The 27883-nt window shown below is 46.6% G+C and overlaps 28 non-coding genes across 28 annotated transcripts; all 28 read left to right on the forward strand.

Annotated features, from left to right (window-relative positions):
- The first annotated feature begins 885 nt into the window (after nt 1-885).
- Nucleotides 886-957, forward strand: TRNAA-CGC. The gene has a single exon. It is a non-coding gene; the product is annotated as a tRNA-Ala (tRNA).
- Nucleotides 958-1117: 160 nt separating this feature from the next.
- On the forward strand, nt 1118-1189 carry TRNAA-CGC. Its single transcript has one exon. It is a non-coding gene; the product is annotated as a tRNA-Ala (tRNA).
- Nucleotides 1190-1351: 162 nt separating this feature from the next.
- Nucleotides 1352-1423, forward strand: TRNAA-CGC. Its single transcript has one exon. It is a non-coding gene; the product is annotated as a tRNA-Ala (tRNA).
- A 162-nt stretch (nt 1424-1585) lies between these two features.
- TRNAA-CGC lies at nt 1586-1656 on the forward strand. The gene has a single exon. It is a non-coding gene; the product is annotated as a tRNA-Ala (tRNA).
- Nucleotides 1657-1818: 162 nt separating this feature from the next.
- Nucleotides 1819-1890, forward strand: TRNAA-CGC. Its single transcript has one exon. It is a non-coding gene; the product is annotated as a tRNA-Ala (tRNA).
- A 162-nt stretch (nt 1891-2052) lies between these two features.
- TRNAA-CGC lies at nt 2053-2124 on the forward strand. The gene has a single exon. It is a non-coding gene; the product is annotated as a tRNA-Ala (tRNA).
- Nucleotides 2125-2744: 620 nt separating this feature from the next.
- TRNAA-CGC lies at nt 2745-2816 on the forward strand. The gene has a single exon. It is a non-coding gene; the product is annotated as a tRNA-Ala (tRNA).
- Nucleotides 2817-2978: 162 nt separating this feature from the next.
- On the forward strand, nt 2979-3050 carry TRNAA-CGC. Its single transcript has one exon. It is a non-coding gene; the product is annotated as a tRNA-Ala (tRNA).
- Nucleotides 3051-3440: 390 nt separating this feature from the next.
- Nucleotides 3441-3512, forward strand: TRNAA-CGC. The gene has a single exon. It is a non-coding gene; the product is annotated as a tRNA-Ala (tRNA).
- Nucleotides 3513-3674: 162 nt separating this feature from the next.
- Nucleotides 3675-3746, forward strand: TRNAA-CGC. The gene has a single exon. It is a non-coding gene; the product is annotated as a tRNA-Ala (tRNA).
- A 164-nt stretch (nt 3747-3910) lies between these two features.
- On the forward strand, nt 3911-3982 carry TRNAA-CGC. Its single transcript has one exon. It is a non-coding gene; the product is annotated as a tRNA-Ala (tRNA).
- A 154-nt stretch (nt 3983-4136) lies between these two features.
- Nucleotides 4137-4208, forward strand: TRNAA-CGC. Its single transcript has one exon. It is a non-coding gene; the product is annotated as a tRNA-Ala (tRNA).
- Nucleotides 4209-4367: 159 nt separating this feature from the next.
- TRNAA-CGC lies at nt 4368-4439 on the forward strand. Its single transcript has one exon. It is a non-coding gene; the product is annotated as a tRNA-Ala (tRNA).
- Nucleotides 4440-4601: 162 nt separating this feature from the next.
- TRNAA-UGC lies at nt 4602-4673 on the forward strand. Its single transcript has one exon. It is a non-coding gene; the product is annotated as a tRNA-Ala (tRNA).
- Nucleotides 4674-5301: 628 nt separating this feature from the next.
- Nucleotides 5302-5373, forward strand: TRNAA-CGC. Its single transcript has one exon. It is a non-coding gene; the product is annotated as a tRNA-Ala (tRNA).
- A 161-nt stretch (nt 5374-5534) lies between these two features.
- TRNAA-CGC lies at nt 5535-5606 on the forward strand. Its single transcript has one exon. It is a non-coding gene; the product is annotated as a tRNA-Ala (tRNA).
- A 387-nt stretch (nt 5607-5993) lies between these two features.
- TRNAA-CGC lies at nt 5994-6065 on the forward strand. Its single transcript has one exon. It is a non-coding gene; the product is annotated as a tRNA-Ala (tRNA).
- Nucleotides 6066-6224: 159 nt separating this feature from the next.
- Nucleotides 6225-6296, forward strand: TRNAA-CGC. Its single transcript has one exon. It is a non-coding gene; the product is annotated as a tRNA-Ala (tRNA).
- Nucleotides 6297-6461: 165 nt separating this feature from the next.
- On the forward strand, nt 6462-6533 carry TRNAA-CGC. Its single transcript has one exon. It is a non-coding gene; the product is annotated as a tRNA-Ala (tRNA).
- A 157-nt stretch (nt 6534-6690) lies between these two features.
- Nucleotides 6691-6762, forward strand: TRNAA-CGC. The gene has a single exon. It is a non-coding gene; the product is annotated as a tRNA-Ala (tRNA).
- A 4817-nt stretch (nt 6763-11579) lies between these two features.
- Nucleotides 11580-11651, forward strand: TRNAA-CGC. The gene has a single exon. It is a non-coding gene; the product is annotated as a tRNA-Ala (tRNA).
- A 158-nt stretch (nt 11652-11809) lies between these two features.
- On the forward strand, nt 11810-11881 carry TRNAA-UGC. The gene has a single exon. It is a non-coding gene; the product is annotated as a tRNA-Ala (tRNA).
- Nucleotides 11882-12041: 160 nt separating this feature from the next.
- TRNAA-UGC lies at nt 12042-12113 on the forward strand. The gene has a single exon. It is a non-coding gene; the product is annotated as a tRNA-Ala (tRNA).
- A 160-nt stretch (nt 12114-12273) lies between these two features.
- TRNAA-UGC lies at nt 12274-12345 on the forward strand. The gene has a single exon. It is a non-coding gene; the product is annotated as a tRNA-Ala (tRNA).
- A 161-nt stretch (nt 12346-12506) lies between these two features.
- Nucleotides 12507-12578, forward strand: TRNAA-UGC. Its single transcript has one exon. It is a non-coding gene; the product is annotated as a tRNA-Ala (tRNA).
- A 161-nt stretch (nt 12579-12739) lies between these two features.
- TRNAA-UGC lies at nt 12740-12811 on the forward strand. Its single transcript has one exon. It is a non-coding gene; the product is annotated as a tRNA-Ala (tRNA).
- A 160-nt stretch (nt 12812-12971) lies between these two features.
- TRNAA-UGC lies at nt 12972-13043 on the forward strand. Its single transcript has one exon. It is a non-coding gene; the product is annotated as a tRNA-Ala (tRNA).
- A 159-nt stretch (nt 13044-13202) lies between these two features.
- Nucleotides 13203-13274, forward strand: TRNAA-UGC. Its single transcript has one exon. It is a non-coding gene; the product is annotated as a tRNA-Ala (tRNA).
- The last annotated feature ends 14609 nt before the right edge of the window (nt 13275-27883 follow it).

Here is a 27883-nt window from a genome sequence, read left to right on the forward strand (position 1 = left end):
GAGGCCCCGCGTTCAATCCCCGCTCCTCTATTCATTATCTTAAAACCGAGTCTAGTTACTGTGTAGGGCACGCTGAGTTGCCCAACGATCCCCCACGAGGTGCAAAATCCTGCTCAGAGCGTTTCTCTAAAGTCAAACTTTCTCCCTTCCAAAAAAATAAATAAAAAAGGCACAGAAATTCGAGAGCAAGAAGGGGATGTAGCTCAGTGGTAGAGCGCACGCTTCGCATGTGTGATGCCCCAAATTCAATACCCGGCATCTCCATTCTTTATCTTAAAACCGAGTCTAGTTACTATGTAGTGCACGCTGAGTTGCCCAACGATCCCCCACGAGGTGCAAAATCCTGCTCAGAGCCTTTCCCTAAAGTCAAACTTTCTCCCTTACAAAAAAAAAAGGCACAGAAAGTCGAGAGCAAGAAGGGGATGTAGATCAGTGGTAGAGCGCACGCTTCGCATGTATGAGGCCCCGGGTTCAATCCATGGCATCTCCATTCTTTATCTTAAAATCGAGTCTAGTTAATATGTAGGGCACGCTGAGTTGCCCAACGATCCCCCACGAGTTGCAAAATCCTGCTCAGAGCCTTTCTCTAAAGTCAAACTTTCTCCCTTCCAAAAAAAATTAAAATAAATGCACAGAAAATTGAGAGCAAGAAGGGGATGTAGCTCAGTGGTAGAGCGCACACTTCGCATGTGCGAGGCCCTGGGTTCAATCCCTGCATCTCCATTCATTATCTTAAAACCGAGTCTAGTTACTATGTAGGGCACGCTGAGTTGCCCAACGATCCCCCACGAGGTGCAAAATCCTGCTCAGAGCGTTTCTCTAAAGTCAAACTTTCTCCCTTCCAAAAAAAAAAAAAAAAAAGGCACAGAGAGTTGAGAGCAAGAAGGGGATGTAGCTCAGTGGTAGAGCGCACGCTTCGCATGTGTGAGGCCCTGGGTTCATTCCCCGGCATCTCCTTTCTTTATCTTAAAACCGAGTCTAGTTACTATGTAGGGCACGCTGAGTTGCCCAACGATCCCCCACGAGGTGCAAAATCCTGCTCAGAGCGTTTCTCTAAAGTCAAACTTTCCCCCTTCCAAAAAAAAAAAAAAAAGGCACAGAAAGTCGAGAGCAAGAAGGGGATGTAGCTCAGTGGTAGAGCGCACGCTTCGCATGTGTGAGGCCCCGGGTTCAATCCCCGGCATCTCCATTCTTTATCTTAAAACCGAGTCTAGTTACTATGTAGTGCACGCTGAGTTGCCCAACGATCCCCCACGAGGTGCAAAATCCTGCTCAGAGCCTTTCTCTAAAGTCAAACTTTCTCCCTTCCAAAAAAATAACAAATAAATGCACAGAAAATCAAGAGCAAGAAGGGGATGTAGCTCAGTGGTAGAGCGCACGCTTCGCATGTGTGAGGCCCCGGGTTCAATCTCCGGCATCTCCATTCTTTATCTTAAAACCGAGTCTAGTTACTATGTAGTGCACGCTGAGTTGCCCAACGATCCCCCACGAGGTGCAAAATCCTGCTCAGAGCGTTTCTCTAAAGTCAAACTTTCTCTCTTCCAAAAAAATAAAAAATAAATGCACAGAAAATTGAGAGCAAGAAGGGGATGTAGCTCAGTGGTAGAGCGCACGCTTCGCATGTGCGAGGCCCTGGGTTCAATCCCCGCATCTCCATTCATTATCTTAAAACCGAGTCTAGTTACTATGTAGGACGCGCTGAGTTGCCCAACGATCCCCCACGAGGTGCAAAATCCTGCTCAGAGCGTTTCTCTAAAGTCAAACTTTCTCCCTTCCAAAAAAATAAAAAAAAAAGGCACAGAAAGTCTAGAGCAAGAAGGGGATGTAGCTCAGTGGTAGAGCGCACGCTTCGCATGTGTGAGGCCCCGGGTTCAATCCCCGGCATCTCCATTCTTTATCTTAAAACCGAGTCTAGTTACTATGTAGGGCATGCTGAGTTGCCCAACGATCCCCCACGAGGTGCAAAATCCTGCTCAGAGCCTTTCTCTAAAGTCAAACTTTCTCCCTTCCAAAAAAATAACAAATAAATGCACAGAAAATCGAGAGCAAGAAGGGGATGTAGCTCAGTGGTAGAGCGCACGCTTCGCATGTGTGAGGCCCCGGGTTCAATCCCCGGCATCTCCATTCATTATCTTAAAACCGAGTCTAGTTACTATGTAGGGCACGCTGAGTTGCCCAACGATCCCCCACGAGGTGCAAAATCCTGCTCAGAGCGTTTCTCTAAAGTCAAACTTTCCCCCTTCCAAAAAAAAAAAAAAAAAGGCACAGAAAGTTGAGAGCAAGAAGGGGATGTAGCTCAGTGGTAGAGCGCACGCTTCGCCTGTGCGAGGCCCTGGGTTCAATCCCCGCATTTCCATTCATTATCTTAAAACCAAGTCTAGTTACTATGTAGGACGCGCTGAGTTGCCCAACGATCCCCCACGAGGTGCAAAATCCTGCTCAGAGCGTTTCTCTAAAGTCAAACGTTCTCCCTTCCAAAAAAATAAAAAAAAAAGGCACAGAAAGTCGAGAGCAAGAAGGGGATGTAGCTCAGTGGTAGAGCGCACGCTTCGCCTGTGCGAGGCCCTGGGTTCAATCCCCGCATCTCCATTCATTATCTTAAAACCGAGTCTAGTTACTATGTAGGACGCGCTGAGTTGCCCAACGATCCCCCACGAGGTGCAAAATCCTGCCCACAGCGTTTCTCTAAAGTCAAACTTTCTCCCTTGCAAAAAAAAAAAGGCACAAAAAGTCGAGAGCAAGAAGGGGATGTAGCTCAGTGGTAGAGCGCACGCTTCGCATGTGTGATGCCCTGGGTTCAATCCCCGGCATCTCCATTCTTTATCTTAAAACCAAGTCTAGTTACTATGTAGGGCACGCTGAGTTGCCCAACGATCCCCCACAAGGTGCAAAATCCTGCTCAGAGCCTTTCTCTAAAGTCAAACTTTCTCCCTTCCAAAAAAATAACAAATAAATGCACAGAAAATCAAGAGCAAGAAGGGGATGTAGCTCAGTGGTAGAGCGCATGCTTCGCATGTGTGAGGCCCTGGGTTCAATCCCCGGCATCTCCATTCATTATCTTAAAACCGAGTCTAGTTACTATGTAGGGCACGCTGAGTTGCCCAACGATCCCCCACGAGGTGCAAAATCCAGCTCAGAGCGTTTCTCTAAAGTCAAACTTTCCCCCTTCCAAAAAAATAAAAAAAAAAGGCACAGAAAGTCGAGAGCAAGAAGGGGATGTAGCTCAGTGGTAGAACGAACGCTTCGCATGTGAGAGGCCCCGGGTTCAATCCTCGGCATTTCCATTCATTATCTTAAAACCGAGTCTAGTTACTATGTAGGGCACGCTGAGTTGCCCAACGATCCCCCACGAGGTGCAAAATCATGCTCAGAGCCTTTCTCTAAAGTCAAACTTTCTCCCTTACGAAAAAAAAAAAAAAAAAGAAAATGGAGAGCAAGAAGGGGGTGTAGCTCAGTGGTAGAGCGCACGCTTCGCATGTGTGAGGCCCCGGTTTCAATCCCCGGCATCACCATTTTTTATCTTAAAACCGAGTCTAGTTACAATGTAGTGCACCCTGAGTTGCCCAACGATCCCCCACGAGGTGCAAAATCCTGCTCAGAGCCTTTCTCTAAAGTCAAACTTTCTCCCTTCCAAAAAAATATCAAATAAATGCACAGAAAATCGAGAGCAAGAAGGGGATGTAGCTCAGTGGTAAAGCGCACGCTTCGCTTGTTTGAGGCCCCGGGTTCAATCCCCGGCATCTCCATTCGTTATCTTAAAACCGAGTCTAGTTACTATGTAGGGCACGGGGAGTTGCCCAACGATCCCCCACGAGGTGCAAAATTCTGCTCAGAGCGTTTCATTAAAGTCAAACTTTCCCCCTTCCAAAAAAATTTTAAAAAAAAAGGCACAGAAAGTCAAGAGCAAGAAGGGGATGTAGCTCAGTGGTAGAGCGCACGCTTCGCATGTGTGAGGCCCCGGGTTCAATCCCCGGCATCTCCATTCTTTATCTTAAAACCGAGTCTAGTTACTATGTAGGGCACGCTGAGTTGCCCAACGATCCCCCACGAGGTGCAAAATCCTGCTCAGAGCGTTTCTCTAAAGTCAAGCTTTCTCCCTTCCAAAAAAAAAAGGCACAGAAAGTCGAGAGCAAGAAGGGGATGTAGCTCAGTGGTAGAGCGCACGCTTCGCATGTGTGATGCCCTGGGTTCAATCCCCGGCATCTCCATTCTTTATCTTAAAACCGAGTCTAGTTACTATGTAGTGCACGCTGAGTTGCCCAACGATCCCCCACGAGGTGCAAAATCCTGCCCAGAGCCTTTCTCTAAAGTCAAACTTTCTCCCTTGCAAAAAAAAAAAAAAAGGCACAAAAAGTCGAGAGCAAGAAGGGGATGTAGCTCAGTGGTAGAGCGCACGCTTCGCATGTGTGAGGCCCCGGGTTCAATCCCCGGCATCTCCATTCATTATCTTAAAACCGAGTCTAGTTACTATGTAGGGCACGCTGAGTTGCCCAACGATCCCCCACGAGGTGCAAAATTCTGCTCAGAGCGTTTCTCTAAAGTCAAACTTTCCCCCTTCCAAAAAAATAAAAAAAAAAGGCACAGAAAGTTGAGAGCAAGAAGGGGATGTAGCTCAGTGGTAGAGCGCACGCTTTGCATGTGTGAGGCCCCGGGTTCAATCCCCGGCATCTCCATTCTTTATCTTAAAACCGAGTCTAGTTACTATGTAGGGCACGCTGAGTTGCCCAACGATCCCCCACGAGGTGCAAAATCCTGCTCAGAGCCTTTCTCTAAAGTCAAACTTTCTCCCTTCCAAAAAAATAAAAAATAAATGCACAGAAAGTTGAGAGCAAGAAGGGGATGTAGCTCAGTGGTAGAGCGCATGCTTCGCATGTGCGAGGCCCCGGGTATAATCCCCGCATCTCCATTCATTATGTTAAAACCGAGTCTAGTTACTATGTAGGGCACGCTGAGTTGCCCAACGATCCCCCACGAGGTGCAAAATCCTGCTCAGAGCGTTTCTCTAAAGTCAAACTTTCTCCCTTCCAAAAAAATAGAAAAAAAGGCACAGAAAGTCGAGAGCAAGAAGGGGATGTAGCTCAGTGGTAGAGCGCACGCTTCGCATGTGCAAGGCCCTGGGTTCAATCCCCGCATCTCCATTCATTATCTTAAAACCGAGTCTAGTTACTATGTAGGGCACGCTGAGTTGCCCAACGATCCCCCACGAGGTGCAAAATCCTGCTCAGAGCGTTTCTCTAAAGTCAAACTTTCCCCCTTCCAAAAAAATAAAAAAAAAAAGGCACAGAAAGCCGAGAGCAAGAAGGGGATGTAGCTCAGTGGTAGAGCGCACGCTTCGCATGTGTGAGGCCCCGGGTTCAATCCCCGGCATCTCCATTCTTTATCTTAAAACCGAGTCTAGTTACTATGTAGGGCACGCTGAGTTGCCCAACGATCCCCCACAAGGTGCAAAATCCTGCTCAGAGCCTTTCTCTAAAGTCAAACTTTCTCCCTTCCAAAAAATAACAAATAAATGCACAGAAAATCAAGAGCAAGAAGGGGATGTAGCTCAGTGGTAGAGCGCACGCTTCGCATGTGTGAGGCCCGGGGTTTAATCCCCGGCATCTCCATTCATTATCTTAAAACCGACTCTAGTTACTATGTAGGGCACGCTGAGTTGCCCAACGATCCCCCACGAGGTGCAAAATCCTGTCAGAGCTTTTCTCTAAAGTCAAACTTTCTCCCTTCCAAAAAAAAAAAAAAAAATGCACAGAAAATGGAGAGCAAGAAGGGGATGTAGCTCACTGGTAGAGCGCACGCTTCGCATGTGCGAGGCCCTGGGTTCAATCCCCGCATCTCCATTCATTGTCTTAAAACCAAGTCTAGTTACTATGTAGGGAACGCTGAGTTGCCCAACGATCCCCCACGAGGTGCAAAATCCTGCTCAGAGCGTTTCTCTAAAGTCAAACTTTCTCCCTTCCAAAAAAAAAAAAGGCACAGAAAGTCGAGAGCAAGAAGGGGATGTAGCTCAGTGGTAGAGCGCACGCTTCGCATGTGTGAGGCCCCGGGTTCAATCCCCGGCATCTCCATTCTTTATCTTAAAACCGAGTCTAGTTACTATGTAGTGCACGCTTAGTTGCCCAACGATCCCCCACGAGGTGCAAAATCCTGCCCAGAGCCTTTCTCTAAAGTCAAACTTTCTCCCTTGCAAAAAAAAAAAAAAAGGCACAAAAAGTCGAGAGCAAGAAGGGCATGTAGCTCAGTGGTAGAGCGCACGCTTCGCATGTGTGAGGCCCCGTGTTCAATCCCCGGCATCTCCATCCATTATCTTAAAACCGAGTCTAGTTACTATGTAGGGCACGCTGAGTTGCCCAACGATCCCCCACGAGGTGGTGCAAAATCCTGCTCAGAGCGTTTCTCTAAAGTCAAACTTTCTCCCTTCCAAAAAAAAAAAAAAAAAAGGCACAGAAAGTCGAGCGCAAGAAGGGGATGTAGCTCAGTGGTAGAGCGCACGCTTCGCATGTGTGATGCCCCGAGTTCAATACCCGGCATCTCCATTCTTTATCTTAAAACCGAGTCTAGTTACTATGTAGTGCACGCTGAGTTGCCCAACGATCCCCCACGAGGTGCAAAATCCTGCTCAGAGCCTTTCCCTAAAGTCAAACTTTCTCCCATACAAAAAAAAAAAAAAGCACAGAAAGTCGAGAGAAAGAAGGGGATGTAGCTCAGTGGTAGAGCGCACGCTTCGCATGTGTGAGGCCCCGGGTTCAATCCCCGGCATCTCCATTCTTTATCTTGAAACCGAGTCTAGTTACTATGTAGGGCACGCTGAGTTGCCCAACGATCCCCCACGAGGTGCAAAATCCTGCTCAGAGCGTTTCTCTAAAGTCAAACTTTCCCCCTTCCAAAAAAATAAAAAAAAAAGGCACAGAAAGTCGAGAGCAAGAAGGGGATGTAGCTCACTGGTAGAGCGCACGCTTCGCATGTGCGAGGCCCTGGGTTCAATCCCCGCATCTCCATTCATTGTCTTAAAACCGAGTCTAGTTACTATGTAGGGCATGCTGAGTTGCCCAACGATCCCCCACGAGCTGCAAAATCCTGCTCAGAGCCTTTCTCTAAAGTCAAACTTTCTCCCTTCCAAGAAAATAAATGCACAGAATATCAAGAGCAAGAAGGGGATGTAGCTCAGTGGTAGAGCGCATGCTTCGCATGTGTGAGGCCCCGGCATCTCTATTCATTATCTTAAAACCGAGTCTAGCGAAGTGTAACTTTACTTCGTACAATGTGAAAGGGCTAAATAGTCCGGAAAAACGTACTAGATTATTGGCGGAGTTAGGTAGATTAAAATCTCAAATTATTTTTCTACAAGAGACACATTTTAGAAATGACAAAATTCCTAGACTAGGGAACCGTAGGTTCCCAATCGTGTATCATAGCGCATCCCAAACATCAAAAGCTAACGGTGTAGCAATTACGATGTCTAATCAGGTGCCATGGAAAGAATCTAAGATAACTCAGGATGAGTCAGGGCGCCTTCTTATTATAAATGGAGTCTTGTATGAACAAAAGGTCACTCTGGTCAATATGTACTTACCTAATGAGGATCAAATAACTGCTCTAGAAACATATATGGATTTGGTTCACCAAAACAAAGAGGGAATTGTCATACTGGGTGGGGATCTGAATATTGCATTGGATCCCACCTTAGATGTCTCAAAGGGAGTGTCTCACTTGTCCTATTCCAAACTTCAGAGGGCGAAAAGATTATTGCAAGACTTACAGATGATAGATACCTGGAGAACGTTAAACGCGTATGAGAGAGATTATACTTTTTTTTCTGCAAATCACAAAACGTATACTAGAATCGACTATATTTTTACATCTCAGAATGCAATAACATGCATAGTGGAAGCCTCAATAGGCCCATTCACATTGTCAGATCATGCTCCAATGAGTTGTACTATGGAATTGGGCGAGGCAAGTCCGAAGGAATGGAATTGGAGGATGAATGAGACACTCATAAGGGAACCCGAATATGAACACAAAATTAAGCAGGAACTAGAGGTTTTTTTTACTATCAATGAGTCAGAAGAAATATCACCATTATGTAGTTGGGAAGCTCACAAATGCTATATCAGAGGTATGTTGATAGCATTAGGGGCCCATAGGAAACGTGTTTTAGGTGCTAAAATGGAGACATTGTTGAAAGAGATTGGGGTATTAGAACTGGCACATAAGAAATCACAAACCCAGCAAGTAGAAGAAAAACTTATGAGGCTACAAGAGGAATTAAATGGGTTATTGATGGATAGAGCTAAAGCAAAACTAACACGATGTAGACGGGCGTATTATGAATATGGAAATAAACCTAGTAGAATGCTGGCAAACGCCTTAAGAGAAACTCGGGCTAGGAACCATATTGAACAGATAAAAACACAGGGAGACATTTTGGTGAAATCTACTAAGGATATAGCAGAAGTATTCAGAGAGTATTATACCAAATTGTATAAAATAGAAGGGCAACAGGAAGCAGTAAGGATGTCTAACCGAGAACATCAGGCAAAAGAGTATGTAGAAGCATCAGGGCTGCCCGGGCTGTCGGAAGAGGAAGCAGGAGGGATTGATGGGCCAATTACTATGGAGGAATTTTTAGAAGCCATAAAAGTAATGAAGCCAGGTAAAGCGCCTGGTCCCGACGGGTATACACTGCTTTATTATAAGACGTTCTCTGAGAAATTGGCATCAAAATTTTTGACGGCCTTTAATTCAATAAGGGAAGGGCAGGAGATGCGCGAAGAGACATTGATGGCTCATATTACACTACTCCCTAAGGAGGGCAAAGATCCAACTAATTGTGCCAGTTATCGGCCAATTTCACTATTGAACGTTGACCTTAAGATCCTGACAAAAATCTTGGCCAACAGATTATTAGGATATATTCCAGCAATTATACACCCAGATCAGGTGGGGTTTACTCCTGGTAGAGAGGGGAGGGAGAATACCCAAAGGGTAGTAGGAGCGATTCATACAGCGCATGTTCAAAAGAAGCCGTTAGTGATTATATCTGCCGATGCTGAAAAGGCATTTGATAGGGTAGACTGGACATTCCTGAGAGTGGTGTTGCAACATATAGGGCTGAGAGAGGGGATGTTAAATTGGATTAAGAGTTTATATACATGCCCTAGGGCAAGAGTCAAAGTAAATGATCTGATGTCTAAACCTTTTTCAATTAGTAATGGGACACGGCAGGGATGTCCACTCTCCCCTATCATATTTGTTCTTACGGTAGAACCATTGTTGAGGACAATTCGGGCTAATACAGATGTTAGGGGTTTGGTAACAAAAGGAAGAGAACATAAAGTAGCGGCCTATGCGGACGACTTGCTATTTTTTATAACTTCGCCAGGAATATCTCTACCAGTATTGCTACAAGAATTACGTAAATACGGAGAGCTATCTAATTTTAAAGTAAATTATAGCAAGTCCGAGGCAATGGGTGTGGAACTAAGCGAGAAACTGAAACAACAATTAGTGGGGAATTTTGGATTTAGGTGGACGGATTCATACATAAGTTATTTAGGGACCAAAATACCAAACAAGCTGAGCCAAGTTTTCGAACTCAATTTTGCACCCTTAATCCGGCAAATAAAATTGGACTTTGTAAGGTGGGATAAAGAGGTATTCACGTGGTTTGGAAGAATAAATATCATTAAAATGAATGTGATGCCCAGATTGTTATACCTATTCCAGACTCTACCCATTAAGTTACCGGCCGGATTTTTGAGAGATATCGGTTCTAGGTTTGTGAGATTTATCTGGGCAGGGAAAACCCCGAGAGTACGCAGAACGGTGCTGACTCTACCTAAAGAAAGAGGAGGAGTGGGACTTCCGGACCCGGAAAGCTACTATGTAGCAGCACATTTAATGAGAGTGGTAGAATGGTGTATAGCGGATAAGGAAAAACCATGGATACAGATGGAGCAAAATATAACTGATATACCCTTGGAGGGAATAGTGTGGATAGAGGAGGGGGTGATACCAAAGGAGGTGAAGGGACATCCCACGATAGGAGCTACAATCCAGGTCAGTAAAAAAGTATTCAAGAAAACAAAGATGTCGGTACACCCAAGTCCTATGACCCCAATTTTGGGGACACCAAGTTTTGAGCCAGGATTGGTAGACCAACGGTTCAAAGAGGTAAGGCAGAGGGGAATTAGTAGGATGGTTCATTTTTCAAGGAATAACTATGTAATGACTCGGGAGGAGATCGAAAATAAGTTCTCGGAAAACTTGGACAGCTTCAGGTTAATACAACTCAAAGCATATATACGGGTAGCCACGCAACATATGGCAGAATTACGAATGTTATCTGACTTTGAAAAGATATGTTTAAAGGGAGAGCCTCTGAGGCACTTACTTTCTGCTATGTACGCGATGGTGGTAGATCTAGGAGCTCCACAAGAACTGGCTTTTTTAAAAGCATGGGAGAGGGACCTAGGAATGACTTTTTCGGAGCTACAGAAAAAGAAAATACTGCTATTTACCCATAAAGCCTCGATGGCAACTAAATATCAGGAGGGAGGGTACAAGATCTTAACCAGGTGGTATAGAACTCTGGCAGTATTGAATAAGATGTTTCCTCAAGTGTCTAATCAATGCTGGCGGTGTCAAAATGCAGAAGGTACCATTTTACATATTTTTTGGGAGTGTTCTGGAGTGCGAGATTTTTGGAAGATGGTGGCTGAAACAGTAAAAAAAATTACAGATGTGGCTCTTGTAGAAAAACCGTCAGTGTTCCTTTTGCATGACATCCCGTTATCCAATGAAAAATACAAAAATTCTTTGGTGAGACATTTACTTACGGCAGCAAAAGCATGCATCCCGAGTCTTTGGAAAAGTACAGTAGCTCCAACAAAAATGCAATGGATAGGGAGAATAACGGAGATTCAACAAATGGAAAACCTGACTATGATATTAAAAGAACAGGAAGGGAAATATCAGGAAGTATGGTCACCATATGAGGAATATAAGAAACAGAATTTATAAAGGGGGTGCAAGGGGGGGAGGGGGGACCGGACCTCAGGGGGAGGGGTAGGTTGTGTGTTTTTTTTTTTTTTTTGGTTCTTTTTTCTTTGCTTGTTGTTTTTTTTTTCTTTTCTTTTCTCTCTGCTTTTGTTTTTATTTATATTTAAACAGCATAGGATAAGAAGGGTGTGGGTGAGAATGGGGGGGGCTCAGTCGGACCGGAGGTAAAATGTTTTTGTGCTAATAATATAGAGTGATAGTTGAGCTGTTCAGAATTAAGGGATAACCAGTGGTAAAGAGGATAGGTGTAAAGAATGTAATAATCAGAGAAGTGGATGTAAACTGTAATTTGAAATATTGACATGTGACTGTGTATTAGTGCATAATGTTAGGATTGCTGTTAACAAAATAAAGAATAAAAAAAACAAAAAAAAAAAACCGAGTCTAGTTACTATGTAGGGCACGCTGAGTTGCCCAACGATCCCCCACGAGGTGCAAAATCCTGCTCAGAGCGTTTCTCTAAAGTCAAACTTTCCCCCTTCCAAAAAAAAAAAGGCACAGAAAGTCGAGAGCAAGAAGGGGATGTAGCTCAGTGGTAGAGCGCACGCTTCGCATGTGTGAGGCCCCGGGTTCAATCCCCGGCATCTCCATTCTTTATCTTAAAACCGAGTCTAGTTACTATGCAGGGCACGCTGAGTTGCCCAACGATCCCCCACGAGGTGCAAAATCCTGCCGAGAGCGTTTCTCTAAAGTCAAACTTCCTCCCTTCCAAAAAAAAAAAAAAGGTACGGAAAATCGAGAGCAAGAAGGGGATGTAGCTCAGTGGTAGAGCGCGCGCTTTGCATGTGTGAGGCCCCGGGTTCAATCCCCGGCATCTCCATTCTTTATCTTAAAACCGAGTCTAGTTACTATGCAGGGCACGCTGAGTTGCCCAACGATCCCCCACGAGGTGCAAAATCCTGCCGAGAGCGTTTCTCTAAAGTCAAACTTCCTCCCTTCCAAAAAAAAAAAAAAAAAGTACGGAAAATCGAGAGCAAGAAGGGGATGTAGCTCAGTGGTAGAGCGCGCGCTTTGCATGTGTGAGGCCCCGGGTTCAATCCCCGGCATCTCCATTCTTTATCTTAAAACCGAGTCTAGTTACTATGTAGGGCACGCTGAGTTGCCCAACGATCCCCCACGAGGTGCAAAATCCTGCCGAGAGCGTTTCTCTAAAGTCAAACTTCCTCCCTTCCAAAAAAAAAAAAAAAAGGTACGGAAATTCGAGAGCAAGAAGGGGATGTAGCTCAGTGGTAGAGCGCGCGCTTTGCATGTGTGAGGCCCCGGGTTCAATCCCCGGCATCTCCATTCTTTATCTTAAAACCGAGTCTAGTTACTATGCAGGGCACGCTGAGTTGCCCAACGATCCCCCACGAGGTGCAAAATCCTGCCGAGAGCGTTTCTCTAAAGTCAAACTTCCTCCCTTCCAAAAAAAAAAAAAAAAAGGTACGGAAATTCGAGAGCAAGAAGGGGATGTAGCTCAGTGGTAGAGCGCGCGCTTTGCATGTGTGAGGCCCCGGGTTCAATCCCCGGCATCTCCATTCTTTATCTTAAAACCGAGTCTAGTTACTATGCAGGGCACGCTGAGTTGCCCAACGATCCCCCACGAGGTGCAAAATCCTGCCGAGAGCGTTTCTCTAAAGTCAAACTTCCTCCCTTCCAAAAAAAAAAAAAAAAAGGTACGGAAATTCGAGAGCAAGAAGGGGATGTAGCTCAGTGGTAGAGCGCGCGCTTTGCATGTGTGAGGCCCCGGGTTCAATCCCCGGCATCTCCATTCTTTATCTTAAAACCGAGTCTAGTTACTATGCAGGGCACGCTGAGTTGCCCAACGATCCCCCACGAGGTGCAAAATCCTGCCGAGAGCGTTTCTCTAAAGTCAAACTTCCTCCCTTCCAAAAAAAAAAAAAAAAGGTACGGAAATTCGAGAGCAAGAAGGGGATGTAGCTCAGTGGTAGAGCGCGCGCTTTGCATGTGTGAGGCCCCGGGTTCAATCCCCGGCATCTCCATTCTTTATCTTAAAACCGAGTCTAGTTACTATGTAGGGCACGCTGAGTTGCCCAACGATCCCCCACGAGGTGCAAAATCCTGCCGAGAGCGTTTCTCTAAAGTCAAACTTCCTCCCTTCCAAAAAAAAAAAAAAAGGTACGGAAATTCGAGAGCAAGAAGGGGATGTAGCTCAGTGGTAGAGCGCGCGCTTTGCATGTGTGAGGCCCCGGGTTCAATCCCCGGCATCTCCATTCTTTATCTTAAAACCGAGTCTAGTTACTATGCAGGGCACGCTGAGTTGCCCAACGATCCCCCAAAGTCAAGCTTGAGGTAACACGTTATCCTGGTACACACAGGCTGAATGTCAGGAGACATCAGATGGTTAAAAAAAAACAGGGCTGTGGAGTCGGTAGATAAATGTTCCGACTCCGACTCCGACTCCTCAGTTTTATGTACTTCCGACTCCGACTCCTCTGTATTAATATGCGAATGTATTTTATACATTCCTTGAGGGAAAGAAACGCAACCTACCACAGGACTACTGGCTGAGAAGCCAACAGTCTACTGTATTGCACAGTTTAAGCAAAAGACAAACACAATGAAAACAAAGTTTTTTTTTTTTTTTTTATTAAAGCGGGGGTTCACCCGTACATAACACTTTTTACCCTTAGATGGATGCTCGTTTTGTCTAGGGGAATCGGCTAGTTGTTTTAAAATATGAGCTCCCCTAGACAAAACGAGCATCCATCTAAGGGGGAAAAAAAATTTATGGGTGAACTCCCGCTTTAATCAATCAAGTGGCTGGATAGTAGCAGCAGGCATAAACATCAGGAACAGGATCTTTACCAGTTCAAAAATACAAACCACATTATTTGTTTTTTTTAGAACAAAAACAAAACATAGGGCAGTGGGAGGATCCAGGAAGGGGCATTTATTCTAAAACATGATTTTCCTAGGAGAATCCCATAGTCATGTTTAAAGTTTAAGCTAACAATCGGAGTTTACAAGTTTTTATAGCCTAAATGACAGCAGTTTTTCCAATGGTTTACAGCTTCAGTCTTGAACTATTGGCCCTCCATTCCCTTCACTTATACAAGTGTCTCACTCTCTAGTCCTGCAAAAAACATATTTATTTAATCCCTTATGAGTGAGAGGCTAGGTTACACATGGACGCTGCGTTCCCTGTAAAAGCAGGACACAACACTATGGAAAGTATAAGTATTGCAGCTCCTAATTGTGCGTTGCGTGCCATATAGTGAAGCACATGAAAAGCATGCTTCTTCACGGTCACTTAACCTGTTCGTTTTGCGGTTACGTGAGGCACTGCATGCATTGGTCTTTATTCTTACAGTAGAGAAGTCATTAATTATAACTTTTTGTGAATTGGGACATTTAAACTTGCTTTTTTTTTTTTTTTTCCAATCTAAATTTAGTAGGAGTCGGAGTCGGTGCATTGTTTGCCGACTCCGACTCCGACTCCAGGTACCCAAAATTTCCCCCGACTCCGACTCCTCGACTCCGACTCCGACTCCACAGCCCTGAAAAAAACTGTCCGACATTTCGCTTGTTTTATGTCGGTTCATCCCAAAGAGGCTGGCCTCTGTCAGACGAGCATGCTGGTGTAGCACTACCCCCGTAGGAACTGCTGCATAGTTTTTTGGCCTGCACTCTGCCTGTCAACCCCTTAAGTTTTGGTCGATCCCCCCATGGCACAACTGGACAATAATATGATTGTGGAACCCAAATGGCAATAGGGGACCACAATGATACCACACAATAATAAATGTAGTTAAATATTATTACCTTGGTTTTGGTCACCTGCCACACAGCTGCAATAGACAGATTCCCACACTAGATATAGCTTAACCAGTTGTAAGGCGTTTATTTGGCATAAGAATAAAACAAAAGTTTACACAGATAATATTGACTACACACAGCTCCCTGTAAAAGTCAATGGGACACAACTGGTTCAGGATTTCTTTGTCATCAGACCCAAATAACATAATCTGGGGCCAGACCTGAATTGAGTGTATGGTGGAGGAATCTCCCAATGCAATGACACCAGTACTGGGACACCTCTCCTCCAAGTTCCACACAACTCACCCAAAACATCAAAGCAAAATAGTGATGCAAACAGTTATATCAAACCCATAAATTCACAACTGCATGGCTCCCTCTAGTGAACAGTTCAACTGGTGCGTGTCCCGTCGTAGCACTTCTGAGAATAGAGAAGACTGGTGGCTGTTCCTTTAAGTGTCAGTTAATCTTCTGCTAGGTCTGTTGATGCACTTATCTATTTGTATTCCAATAAACAGGGTGAAAAGAAAGAATAATCAATTGATGCATACAGTGTATGGGCAAAATAAACGCTAGTTCTTCCAAGTCATTGTATCACTTTCGGGGCCATATGTGTCCCTACTTGTGGCGCTGCAGACGCCAGCAAGTACAAGTGGAACTATAGAAACCACACTCCTGCGACCCAGTTAAAAACTTCCCCTGGAGCATAAGGCGTGTCACCAGTTTTCCGTAAATATAGCCGACCTGCGAGTCGGCTCTATACGGCGCCGTGTAGAGCTGACTGCGCAGGCGCCATATAGAGCCGACTCGCAGGTCGGCTATTTACAGAAAACTGGTGACGTGCCTGTAGCGCCCCCTTACTTTCAGTAAAGGCGCTATGCTAAAGTTAGTGGGAGAAGGAGAGAGGTAAGTTGCTCTCATTCTTAATTGTGTTAAATTTGGCTGTCGCCAAGTCTGGATTGTTCTGTGGGTCAGACTGCATTCTAGGGATGCGGTACCATCCCTGGGCGGCAGGTGGCGCCAGAGAGGTCCAGGCGGAGCCGCTTTTCCTCAGCAGCCAATTAGAGGAGTTTTCCCTTGTGGGGCAAGCTGGGGAGGAGTATTTCTGTGGCAGAAGCCGTTGTTCTTGGTTCTTCACGGGTTCCTGGATCCGGGTGCGGCACCCACCTTTAGGGTGTGCGCATATCGCGGGCCACCACTATGGCCTACCTGGGGAAAAGGGAGTAGCCGCTCCAGGTGGGAACCCAGATGAATATTCTCCGTTGCAGACAACTCAGGTGCAGGCAATGCACTTAGCAAAGCAGGAACAAAAATTGTCTCTGGACAGCCGCACACTGAACAAATTTGTAGCCTTTATTAAAAGAAGGACAGCACTACAAATCACAGCAACATAAAATAAAACCCGACTACTGATGCGTTTCGCACTGAAACTAGTACTTAGTCATAGCTGATGACTAAGCACTAGTTTCAGTGCGAAACTCGTCAACAGTCAGGTTTTATTTTATGTTGCTGTGATTTGTAGTGCTGTCCTTCTTTTAATAAAGGCTACAAATTTGTAGGCCTCTTGCCTGTTGAAAGATGGTGTCCCGAGAGAGCGGGTTGAGGCCTCGCTGGTCTTAAATAAGTTCCCCCAGCAGGCTGTGCGTGACGCACTGCATTTTGGTAGCACAGTGGCCTTGTGGGTAATGCAGTCTCAAACCAACCCTTGGCAATAGAGTCTCTGCCTGTTGTACCACAATGCCCATATTGCTTTGTCCTTGACATAACTGAGCCAAACAAGCTTCAATAATATAGCACACACCGGACACCAGAGGGAGTCAAATTCCTATTTAGGCACAATTTGCAGTCTGTTAAAGGAGTTGTAAATAAAAAAAAAATTATTTTTTAACCACTTGCTTACTGGGCACTTAAACACCCCTCCTGACCAGACCAATTTTCAGCTTTCAGCGCTCTCACACTTCGAATGAGAATTACTCAGTCATGCAACACTGTACCCAAATGATTTTTTTGTCCTTTTTTTCATACAAATAGAGCTTTCTTTTGGTGGTATTTGATCACCTCTGGGTTTTTTATTTTTTGCGCTATTAATGAGAAAAGACCGGAAATTTTTTATAAAAAAATGATTTTTTCTTAGTTTCTGTGATAAAATTTTGCAAATTATAAATTTTTCTTCATAAATTTTGGCCACAATTTATACTGCTACATGTCTTTTATAAAAATAAAAACATTTTGGAAATTATTTGGTCTGTGTAAAAGTTTTAGGGCCAAATTCTCAAAAGAGATACGCAGACTTAACTGCTGTTCAGCCTGCGTATCCCTGTGCCTAACTTTGGAAACGATTCTCAAAAGGCTTTTTCCAAAGTTAGGCAGAAAATCTGACATGTGTAAGACACTTACACGGTCAGATTTTAGGATGCAGTACCGCATCCGCCACTGGGGGCATTTCTCATTGAAATGCAGCTTTGCGTATGCAAATGAGGACTTAAGCAGATTTTCAAAGCATTTCAGCACTTTGATTTCTGCCTAAGTTCCGAATTTGCCGGCGCAAAACTAGGGCTGGTTTTATAATGTGGAAAGTTAGCCAAACCTTGTAAAGGCCCATTCCAGCGACGGCATTTGGTATGCATTCCTGAGGGAGAACTCCACGGCAATTTTTAAATTCAAAACCGGCATGGGTTCCCCCCCAGGAGCATACCAGGCCCTTAGGTCTGGTATGGGTTGTAAGGAGACCCCCCCACGCCGAAAAATTGACGTAGGGGGTCCCCCTACAATCCATACCAGACCCGTATCCAAAGCACGCTACCCAGCCGGTCAGGAATGGGAGTGGGGACGAGCGAGCGTCCCCCCCCTCCTGAGCCGTGCCAGGCCGCATGCCCTCAACATGGGGGGGTTGGGTGCTCTGGGGCAGGGGGGCGCACTGCGGGCCCCCCCACCCCAGAGCACCCTGTCCCCATGTTGATGAGGACAGGACCTCTTCCCGACAACCCTTGCCATTGGTTGTCGGGGTATGCGGGCGGGGGCTTATCGGAATCTGGGAGTCCCCTTTAATAAGGGGGCCCCCAGATACCGGCCCCCCACCCTAAGTGAATGGATATGGGGTACATCGTACCCCTATCCATTCACCTGGAGGCAAAAAGTAAAATGTAGTAAACACACAACACAAGGCTTTTTAAAATAATTTATTATTCTGCTCCGGATGCCCCCCCTGTCTTCGTTATTAGCTCAATTACCAGGGGGGGCTTCTTCTTCCACTCTCCGGGGGTCTTCTCCGCTCTCCGGGGGGGGGTTTCTTCTTCCGCTCTCCGGGGGGGGCTTCTCCGGACTCCGGGGGGCTTCTTCCATCTTCTCCCCTCTTCCGCTGTTGACTCGGCGAACCCCGGTTCTTCTGCAGCTCTCCGGTGCCTTCTTCTTCAGCGCTGGCTGCCTGCTATCTTTGTGTGTTAGCTCAATTAGTAACAGGCAGCCGGCGCGGTCTTCTGTGACGTCAGGGTCTTCTCTTCCCTTCTTCCGATGTTGCCTCGTCGCCTGTTGTCGCTGTAATGATGGAAGCACGCCTTGCATCCCATTTATATAGGCATCACCGTCCCATCATGCTCCGGCAGGTACCCACGTGGTGGGTGCCTACCCACGTGCACCCACCACGTGGGTACCTGCCGGGGCATGATGGGACGGTGATGCCTATATAAATGGGATGCAAGGCGCGCTTCCATCATTACAGTGACAAGAGGCGACGAGGCAACATCGGAAGAGGGGAGAAGACCAGAAGAGAAGATGACGTCACAGAAGACCGCGCCGGCTGCCTGTTTGAAATCGAGCTAACACACAAACATAGCAGGCAGCCAGCGCTGAAGAAGAAGGCACCGGAGAGCTGCAGAAGAACCGGGGTTCGCCGAGTCAACAGCGGAAGAGGGGAGAAGATGGAAGAAGCCCCCCGGAGTCCGGAGAAGCCCCCCCCCCCCCGGAGAGCGGAAGAAGAAACCCCCCCTGGAGAGCGGAGAAGACCCCCGGAGAGTGGAAGAAGAAGCCCCCCCCGGAGAGCGGAGAAGACCCCCGGAGAGTGGAAGAAGAAGCCCCCCTTGGTAATTGAGCTAATAACGAAGACAGGGGGGGCATCCGGAGCAGAATAATAAATTATTTTAAAAAGCCTTGTGTTGTGTGTTTACTACATTTTACTTTTTGCCTCCAGGTGAATGGATAGGGGTACGATGTACCCCATATCCATTCACTTAGGGTGGGGGGCCGGTATCTGGGGGCCCCCTTATTAAAGGGGACTCCCAGATTCCGATAAGCCCCCGCCCGCATACCCCGACAACCAATGGCAAGGGTTGTCGGGAAGAGGTCCTGTCCTCATCAACATGGGGACAGGGTGCTCTGGGGTGGGGGGGCCCGCAGTGCGCCCCCCTGCCCCAGAGCACCCAACCCCCCCATGTTGAGGGCATGCGGCCTGGCACGGCTCAGGAGGGGGGGGGGCGCTCGCTCGTCCCCACTCCCATTCCTGACCGGCCGGGTAGCGTGCTTTGGATACGGGTCTGGTATGGATTGTAGGGGGACCCCCTACGTCGATTTTTCGGCGGAGGGGGGGTCTCCTTACAACCCATAACAGACCTAAGGGCCTGGTATGCTCCTGGGGGGGGGAACCCATGCCGGTTTTTTCTTTGAAAATTGGAATGGAGTTCTCCCTCTCAGGAATGCATGCTGAGCGACGCTGTCATTTTTTTTTTATAATTATTTGTTTTCCCGGCGCGTCTTTTTTTTTCACCCGTCGCAACTTTAGTGTCCCGTCGAAATTCTCAAAGCCGACCGGCGTTAATTACGTTCGCGCGCTGCACGTCGGGAAAATTACGTCACACGCATGCGCAGTACGGCCGGCGCGGGAGCGCGCCTCATTTAAATTTTAAACGCCCCCAGGAGAGGAGGACCGCCTTACGACGGCGGCACTTAAGTTACACAGCGTGGAATTTCTACCTAAGTGCTTTGACGATCAGGCACTTAGGTAGAAATTTTAAGTCAGTGTAACTTAACTGCTGAAATTTAAGTTACGCAGACTTTTTGAGAATTTGGCCCTTGGAGTCTACAAGATATAGTGCAAATCATAAAAAAATTGTCACATCTGATCAGACCTGATGTACTGAAGGCCTATCTCATTTCTTGAGACCCTAACAAGCCAGGAAAGTACAAATGCCCCCCAAATAACCCCTTTTTGGAAAGTAGACATTCCAAGGTATTTAGTAAGAGGCATGATGAGTTATTTGAAGTTGTAATTTTTTCCCAGAATACTTTGCAAAATTAAGATTTTTATTTTTCATTTAAAAAAATTCTCAAAATTGTCATTGTAATAGCTTATTTCTCTCACATGGCATATGCATACCACAAATGACACCCCAAAATACATTCTGCTACTCCTCCTGAGTAAAACGATACCCCATGTGTGAGCAGTGGCGGCTGGTGAAGTTTTAGGATGGGGGGGCGCAAGACCCCGCCCATTTATGTTTGGCCCCTCCCATTTATCATATCGTACCCCTTATATAGTCCATCTACTCCATCCCCTGTATTCCACTTGCTTCCACTCATAGTTTCAGCAGTATACAGCTCAGCATCACAGGACAGAGTATACAGCCACAGAGTATACAGCCCCAGCATCACAGATCATAGTATATAGTACAGCCTTACAGATCGGCACAAACAAACTGTCCCCTGCCCCCTCACTGCTAGCTAGATCAGGAATACAGCCTCCTGTGTCCTCTGTGCACTACTGCACTCTGCAAAGCTGTCACCGGGACCCTAGTTCAGGGGTAGCGTGGGGCCCCCTACAAAGATTGGGCCCAGGGAAAGTTCCCTGTTTGCCCTGCGCTAAAGACAGCCCTGACTAAATCAATGATCAGGTAGCAGCAGTGAAAAGGTGCTACAGACAACCTGAGGCCCTTTCACATTCGTGCGACTTGTCCTGCGACTTGGGACTGCAAAGTCGCATGAAAAGTCATTCCCCATGATTTCCAACGAGTTCAATTGGTATCTGTGAGACTTCAAAGTAATCCCTGTACTAATTTCGTCCAACTTTAATGCGACTTGAGGCAGAGACCTCAAGATTACACAGACATTGCTTCAAGTCGCAGCAAAAATCATGGCAAAATCATGTGACCTTCAAGTCGCACAAGTGTGAAAAAAGCCTTAACGATTGGATTTTACTACCATTGGTACTTCGCCTGCGGTAATAAAATCTGATCATTATTCCTGTGCATGTGCTGTAAAGACTATGGACAAATCTGATGGCTCTTTGAAGTTAAATCATCAGAATGCAGTTCACATGCGCAAAAACCCGCTTTTCATTTAGGTACCGTTTCCACTTGTGCAACTTGTCCTGCGACTTGGGACTTCAACATTGCATGACAAGTCGTACCCCATGTTTCCAATGAGAACCGTTCATATCTGTGCGACTTCAAAGTAGTCCATGCACTACTTTGGTCCCGCTTTGATGCAACTTGAGGTCCATAGACCCCCAGAATACACAGGCATTGCTTTAAGTCGCATCAAAATTGCGGCAGAATCGCGCAACTTTCATGCTGCGTTAGCCGTTTTGCATCCATTTTGCAGCGACTTGAGGCAATGCCTAGGTATTCTGGAGGTCTAAGGACCTCAAGTCACATCAAAGTGGGACAAAAGACAAAAGTAGTGCAGGGACTACTTTGAAGTCGCTGTGATTTGACTTTGCACAGATATGAACGGTTCTCATTGGAAATCATCGGGTAGGACTTGTCATGCAACTTTCCAATCCCAAGTGGAACAGAGCCTAACTGACGGTTGCAATTTACATTAAAAACATTTTTTATGGGGGGGGGGGGGGGGGGGGGGGGGGTTGCCGTCTGCCACCATTATCGACCAAAATTGACAATAATCCACCACCATTAGATACCAAAATTTTAATTCATAAGCGAGGAGTGGGGGTTCTGACGGACGGAGGCCATTTCAGCCATTAAAAAAACCAAATCTACAATAAAACAATATAGGGGGGAGGGGGTTGGTTCTGTCATCCACTATTATCCACCGGAATTGAAATTAATATGGGGGGGGGTTCTGACGGACACCATTTCAGCCACAGTATACAGTTGAAAAAATGTCAATAACCGGGGGGGGGGGGGGGGGGGAGGGGTGTTGTGTGTGCTGCCATTTCAGCCACAATGTACATTTAAAAAAAAATCAATAATGGGGGGGCGATATTCAATAAAAACGATTTTGCCACCATATTCAATAAAAACGATTTTGCCACCATATTTAATAAAAACGATTTTGCCACCATATTCAATAAAAACGATTTTGCCACCATATTCAATAAAAACGATTTTGCCACCATATTCAATAAAAACGATTTTGCCACCATATTCAATAAAAACGATTTTGCCACCATATTCAGTAAAAACGATTTTGCCACCATATTCAATAAAAACAATTTTGCCATCATATTCAATAAAAAACGATTTTGCCACCATACTTACTAAAAACGATTTTGCCACCATATTCATTAAAAACGATTTTGAATAAGCGGGGGGGGGTTGACGGCCACAACTTCGGGCTGCGATATTCATTCATTTGGGGGGTTTTTTAAGCGGGGGGGGGGGGGTCAGTCGCGATATACAAAAACAACTTTTATTCAATCAGCGGGGGGGGGGGGTCGGTTCGAGTAACGGCTGCAATTACAGTTAGACTCGGAGTATACATTACAACAATTACAATAAGCGGGGGTTCAGTTCTCAATACAACCACAGAACAACACTATACACATTTTACTGACGGAAGCCATTTCAGCATCACTGTACAATAAAACAAACTTTTACCAGAAAATGTACTGGAGGAAAACAAAATACTAGGGGCCCGGGGGGACACATTTCATCTAATAACCAGGGGGGGGACGGGACGCTGTTCACCAAGCACTATACATATAAAAAAAATTATAAAGAGGCCTCATGGCTTCTAGCCCTTTTTATTAACATAAATGGGGGAAACACATTACATCTAATAACCGGGGGGAGGGGGGGCCGCTTTTAACCAAGAAATATAGATATAAAAAAAAATAATGATAGGCAAGGCATGGGATGGGAAGTCTACCTGTTTGCAGCTGATCCTCTCAGGCGCGTTCTATTAAGCTGCAGAGCTGAGGTCACTTCCTGTGCTTGGTCTGTGAAAGACAGCACCGCCCAGTGGGGCTGGGAAATAGTTCTATACACTGCCATCACACGAAAATAGTGGTGCGCCGATCTGCGCCACAAAGGCATATTTTAGCTTCCAATGTAGCGCCTCGTCTGCAATCTTGTGATTGCACAAACGTGGCGCTACCCATACTTCACTGTCCCCGGCCCCGGGACACAGTGCACATAAGGACTTTTTAAAAAAAAATTAAGTTTCTTAAAGGGACATGTTTTTGCTGCCTGGGGGTGGGGGGGCGGTGCCCGGGCGCCCCCTATGGACGGGCCGCCACTGTGTGTGAGACTTTTTCACTGCCTGGCCACATACGGAGGCCCAACATGCAGGGAGCGCCATCAGGGGTTTTAGGAGCATAAATTGCACATCTAACTAGTTGACTACCTATTACACTTTTGAAGGCCCTGGAACACCAGGACAATGGAATTACCCACAAAGTGACCCCATTTTGGAAAGCTAACACGCCAATGTATAATCTATGAGGCATAATGAGTCTTTTGAACGGTTTATTTTTTTCCATCAGTTTTTGGAATATGTGGAAAAAAAATGAAAACGCATTTTTTTTTACACAAAGTTGTCCATTGATAAGATATTTCCAACACATAGCATGTACATAGCAAAAATGACACCCCAAAATACATTCTGCTACTCCTCCTGAGTAAAACGATACCCCATGTGTGAGACTTTTTTACTGCCTGGCCACATACGGAGGCCCAACATGCAGGGAGCGCCATCAGGGGTTTTAGGAGCATAAATTGCACATCTAACTAGTTGACTACCTATTACAGTTTTGAAGGCCCTGGAACACCAGGACAATGGAATTACCCACAAAGTGACCCCATTTTGGAAAGCTAACACCCCAACATTCTTTCTTGCCGTGCCACAAGCCGGGGTCTGCTTCCGATGAAGGTTGTGGAACAGGGGAAGAGAGGTATAAAAGTTGTCGACGTACAGGTGGTATCCTTTATCCAGGAGGGGGTTGATAAGTTGCCAAACCACTTTTCCACTTGTTCCCAAGTAGTTTGGGCAATCGGGGGGATTCAGCTAGGTGTCCTTCCCTTCGTAGACCAAGAAGGAATACAGGTACCCTGTGGCTCGTTCACAAAGTTTATAAATCTTCACCCCATAGCGGGCTCTTTTGCTGGGAATAAACTGCTTTATTTTCAGTCGGCCACAAAATTTAACGAGGGACTCGTCTACACATATGTGTTGTTCCGGGGTATATATTTGGGGGAATAATTCAGAAAAATAATTTAATAAGGGGCGAATTTTGAAAAACCTGTCAAAATTTGGGTGATTTTGGGGAAGGCACTGGGTATTATCGTTGAAGTGGAGGAACCTCATGATAATGAAATATCGGGATCTGGGCATTGTTGCAGAAAAGATTGGCATATGATAAATGGGGCGTTTGGACCAAAAGGAATGCTTCTCATTTTTTGGGTTGAGTCCCATGCAAAAGGTGAGGCCTAAAAAAAATCCTGAACTCATCCACTGTTAGGTCTCTCCACTGGAAGGGACGGGCATAAGAAGATGTTGGATTGTTGGAAATGAATTGTTGGGCATATAAGTTGCACTGGGCCACAATGCTAGATAGCAGTTCTTCAGTTAAAAATAAATCAAAAAAATGAATTGGGGAAAAATTTTCCGTGTCCACCTGGACTCCTGGCTGGGCAGTGAAAGGGGGAATGTTGGCTTCTCCGGAATTTGGAGGAAGCCACAAGGGGTACTGAAGGGCATAGGGAAGGCTTGCATGGGTCCTTGGCCTTTGCTGCCGAGGTACTGCGGTGCTGGTGGATGGCACTTTCGGTATTTGTGGATGGCACTTCGGTGCTGGTGGATGGCACTTCGGTATTTGTGGATGGCACGACGGTGCTGGTGGATGGCATGACGGTGCTGGTAGATGGAATGACGGTGCTGGTGGATGGCATGACAGTGCTGGTGGATGCCACTGCCTCCTCACCAGAGCGCCTTCTTTTGGCGGGCTGGCCATCTTCCACCCTCTGATCCTGTCGCTGTTCCACTGCTGTAGACTGGTTCATAGTCTACGTCCGAATCGGAATCCAGCTGGGAATCGGAAGACGAGAGCTCCCTGTTGCTCTCGTCAGCCGCGGAAATAATTGCATATGCCTGCTCAGCGGAAAAGAGACTTTTTGACATTGTTGCTGGCGACTTCACAGGTGTGTGGCACAGATGTGCACTGATCACAGGTGGGCACTGATCACAGGTGGGCACAGGTGGTACTGGTGGGCACTGATACGCACTGATGTGCACTGATACGCACTGATGTGCACTGAGGCGGCAGGTAGGCACTGATCACAAGTGAGCACTGATCACAGGTGGTACTGGTGGCACAGGTGGGCACTGATATGCACTGATGTGCACTGAGGCGGCAGGTGGGCACTGATCACAGGTGGGCACTGATCACAGGTGGGTACTGGTGGCACAGGTGGTACTGGTGGCACAGGTGGGCACTGATACGCACTGATGTGCACTGAGGCGGCACTGATCACAGGTGGGCACTGATCACAGGTGGGCACAGGTGGGCACTGGTGGCACAGGTGGTACAGGTGGCACTGGTGGTACTGGTGGCACAGGTGGGCACTGATACGCACTGATGTGCACTGATACGCACTGATCACAGGTGGGCACTGATCACAGGTGGGCACTGGTGGCACTGATTGGGGACTGATTGGGCACTGATTGGGGACCGATTTGTAACACTGTAACTTTGTAACGTTTTTGTATCACTCACAGATTCTCTCTCTCCTCACACGCGCTGTCTGTGTGAGGAGGGAGAGTCGGCAATGAGAGATGATCTCATATGTTTACATTTGAGATCATCTCTCATTGGCCGCACAGATCGCACTGTAAATAGCCGCTGTGATTGGCTATTTACCGCAATCTGTTATTGGCTGTGTCCAAGGGACACGGCCAGAACAGAAGTTCCCCGCTGCGCGCTCGGGAGCGCGCGCGGGGAACGCGGAAAGGGGCGGACGTCAATTGACGGCGCCTCAGAGAAGTAGAACCGACCTGCGGCCGTCAATAGTCGTACAGCCGTCGGGAAGTGGTTAAAAATAACAAACATGTCATACTTACCTTCACTGTGCAGCTCGTTTTGCACAGAGTGGCCCCGATCCACATCTTCTGGGGTCCCTCGGCGGCTGTCTCTGGTCCTCCCACTCATGCGAGGGAGCTTGCATTGTGTGTAGTCCTTGCGGGCGCACTCCCGTGATACAGCGAGCGGCCAAAGCCGCTCACTGTATCACTCGGCCCCCGCCCCTCGGCGTGCCGCGTCACTGGATGTGATTGACAGCAGCGCCAGCCAATGGCTGCGCTGCTTTCAATCTGTCCGCTCTAGCCTATCAGCGGCCAGGCTGAGCGGCAAAGAGGATGTCGGGACCGAGCGCAGGACTTTCGAGGGGTCAGGTAAGTAAAACTGGGGCTCAGGGGGGCCGGCATCATCAGATGTTTTTCTTTACAACTCCTTTAACCACTTCCCGACGGCCGTACGACTATTGACGGCCGCAGGGTGGTTCTAATTCTCTGAGGCGCCGTCAATTGACGTCCGCCCCTTTGCTCGTTCCCCGTGCGCGCTCCCGAGCGCGCAGCGGGGAACTCCTGTGCTGGCTGTGTCCCTTGGACACAGCCAATCACAGATCGCCGTGAACAGCCAATCGGAGTGGCCGTTTCCTAGGCGATCTGTGCGGCCAATGAGAGATGATCTCATATGTTTACATATGAGATCATTTCTCATTGCCGGCTCTCGCAGACAGCGGTGCTGTCAGGGAGAGAGGAGACCGATCTGTGTCTCTTGTACATAGGGACACAGATCGGTCACCTCCCCCAGTCACCCCCCTCCCCCCACAGTTAGAACACTAATATTAGGGTACACATTTAACCCCTTCCTCACCCCCTAGTGTTAACCCCTTCCCTGCCAGTCACATTTATACAGTAATTAGTGCATATTTATAGCACTGATTGCAGTATAAATGTGAATGGTGCCAAAAATGTGTCCGATGTGTCCGCCATAATGTCGCAGTCGCAATAAAAATCGCAGATCGCCGCCATTACTAGTAAAAAAAAAATAATAAAAAAAAAAAATTCTGTCCCTTGTTTTGTAGGCGCTATAACTTTTGCGCAAATCAGTCGCTTATTTTTTTTTTTTTTTATAAAAATATGTAGAATACGTATCGGCCTAGACCGAGGATAAAAACATTTTTTTTTAAAAAAAAATTAGCTATTTATTATAGCAACAAGTAAAAAAAAATTACATAGTTAGTACAGCGGCTCATCCGCCAGCTTCTTTGGGATAGGGGGGACATACACATAAGCCAAATGTTGGGCAGTTTTTTTTTTTTTGAAGCAGCCGATGTCTCCCGTGTATCAGAACTTTGTTGTTTCTTTGATACTGAAAGAGGATTTGGTCCCACAGATTAGTTACACATAAGACATGTTGTGCCCGTATTATGGTTGTGAATGTCTCCATACACAGCATTGCACACATTCCGATGGTGAGAGGACAGTGAGAGAGCGGCTCAGAGTCAGGGCCACTCCTGTGACATATAACTAGGAGCTCCGTATACCTCAGGCCGTCAGCTTCTCATTCAAACACCGTTGCCACACTCTCGGTTGCTAGCATAACAATGATCCGCCCATAGACAGCGTTTTAAATAAATCTCCGGGCCCCCATTGGTTGTTCTCCCGCCCAGCCTACCCATGTGACTCTCTGTAATCTGATTGACCGAACCGCTTTGTTTCTTCCAGCTGCTATTGGCTGGGAGTGAATACAGGGCGTGGAAGTTGTGCGAAGTTGGACCTGTCAGGTTGCGCCGTGAGTTTGAATTGTTGATGGTGGCTGAGTGTTGCGATG

This window comes from Rana temporaria, chromosome 7 (genome assembly GCF_905171775.1).
Source record: "Rana temporaria chromosome 7, aRanTem1.1, whole genome shotgun sequence".
NCBI lineage: Eukaryota > Metazoa > Chordata > Amphibia > Anura > Ranidae > Rana > Rana temporaria.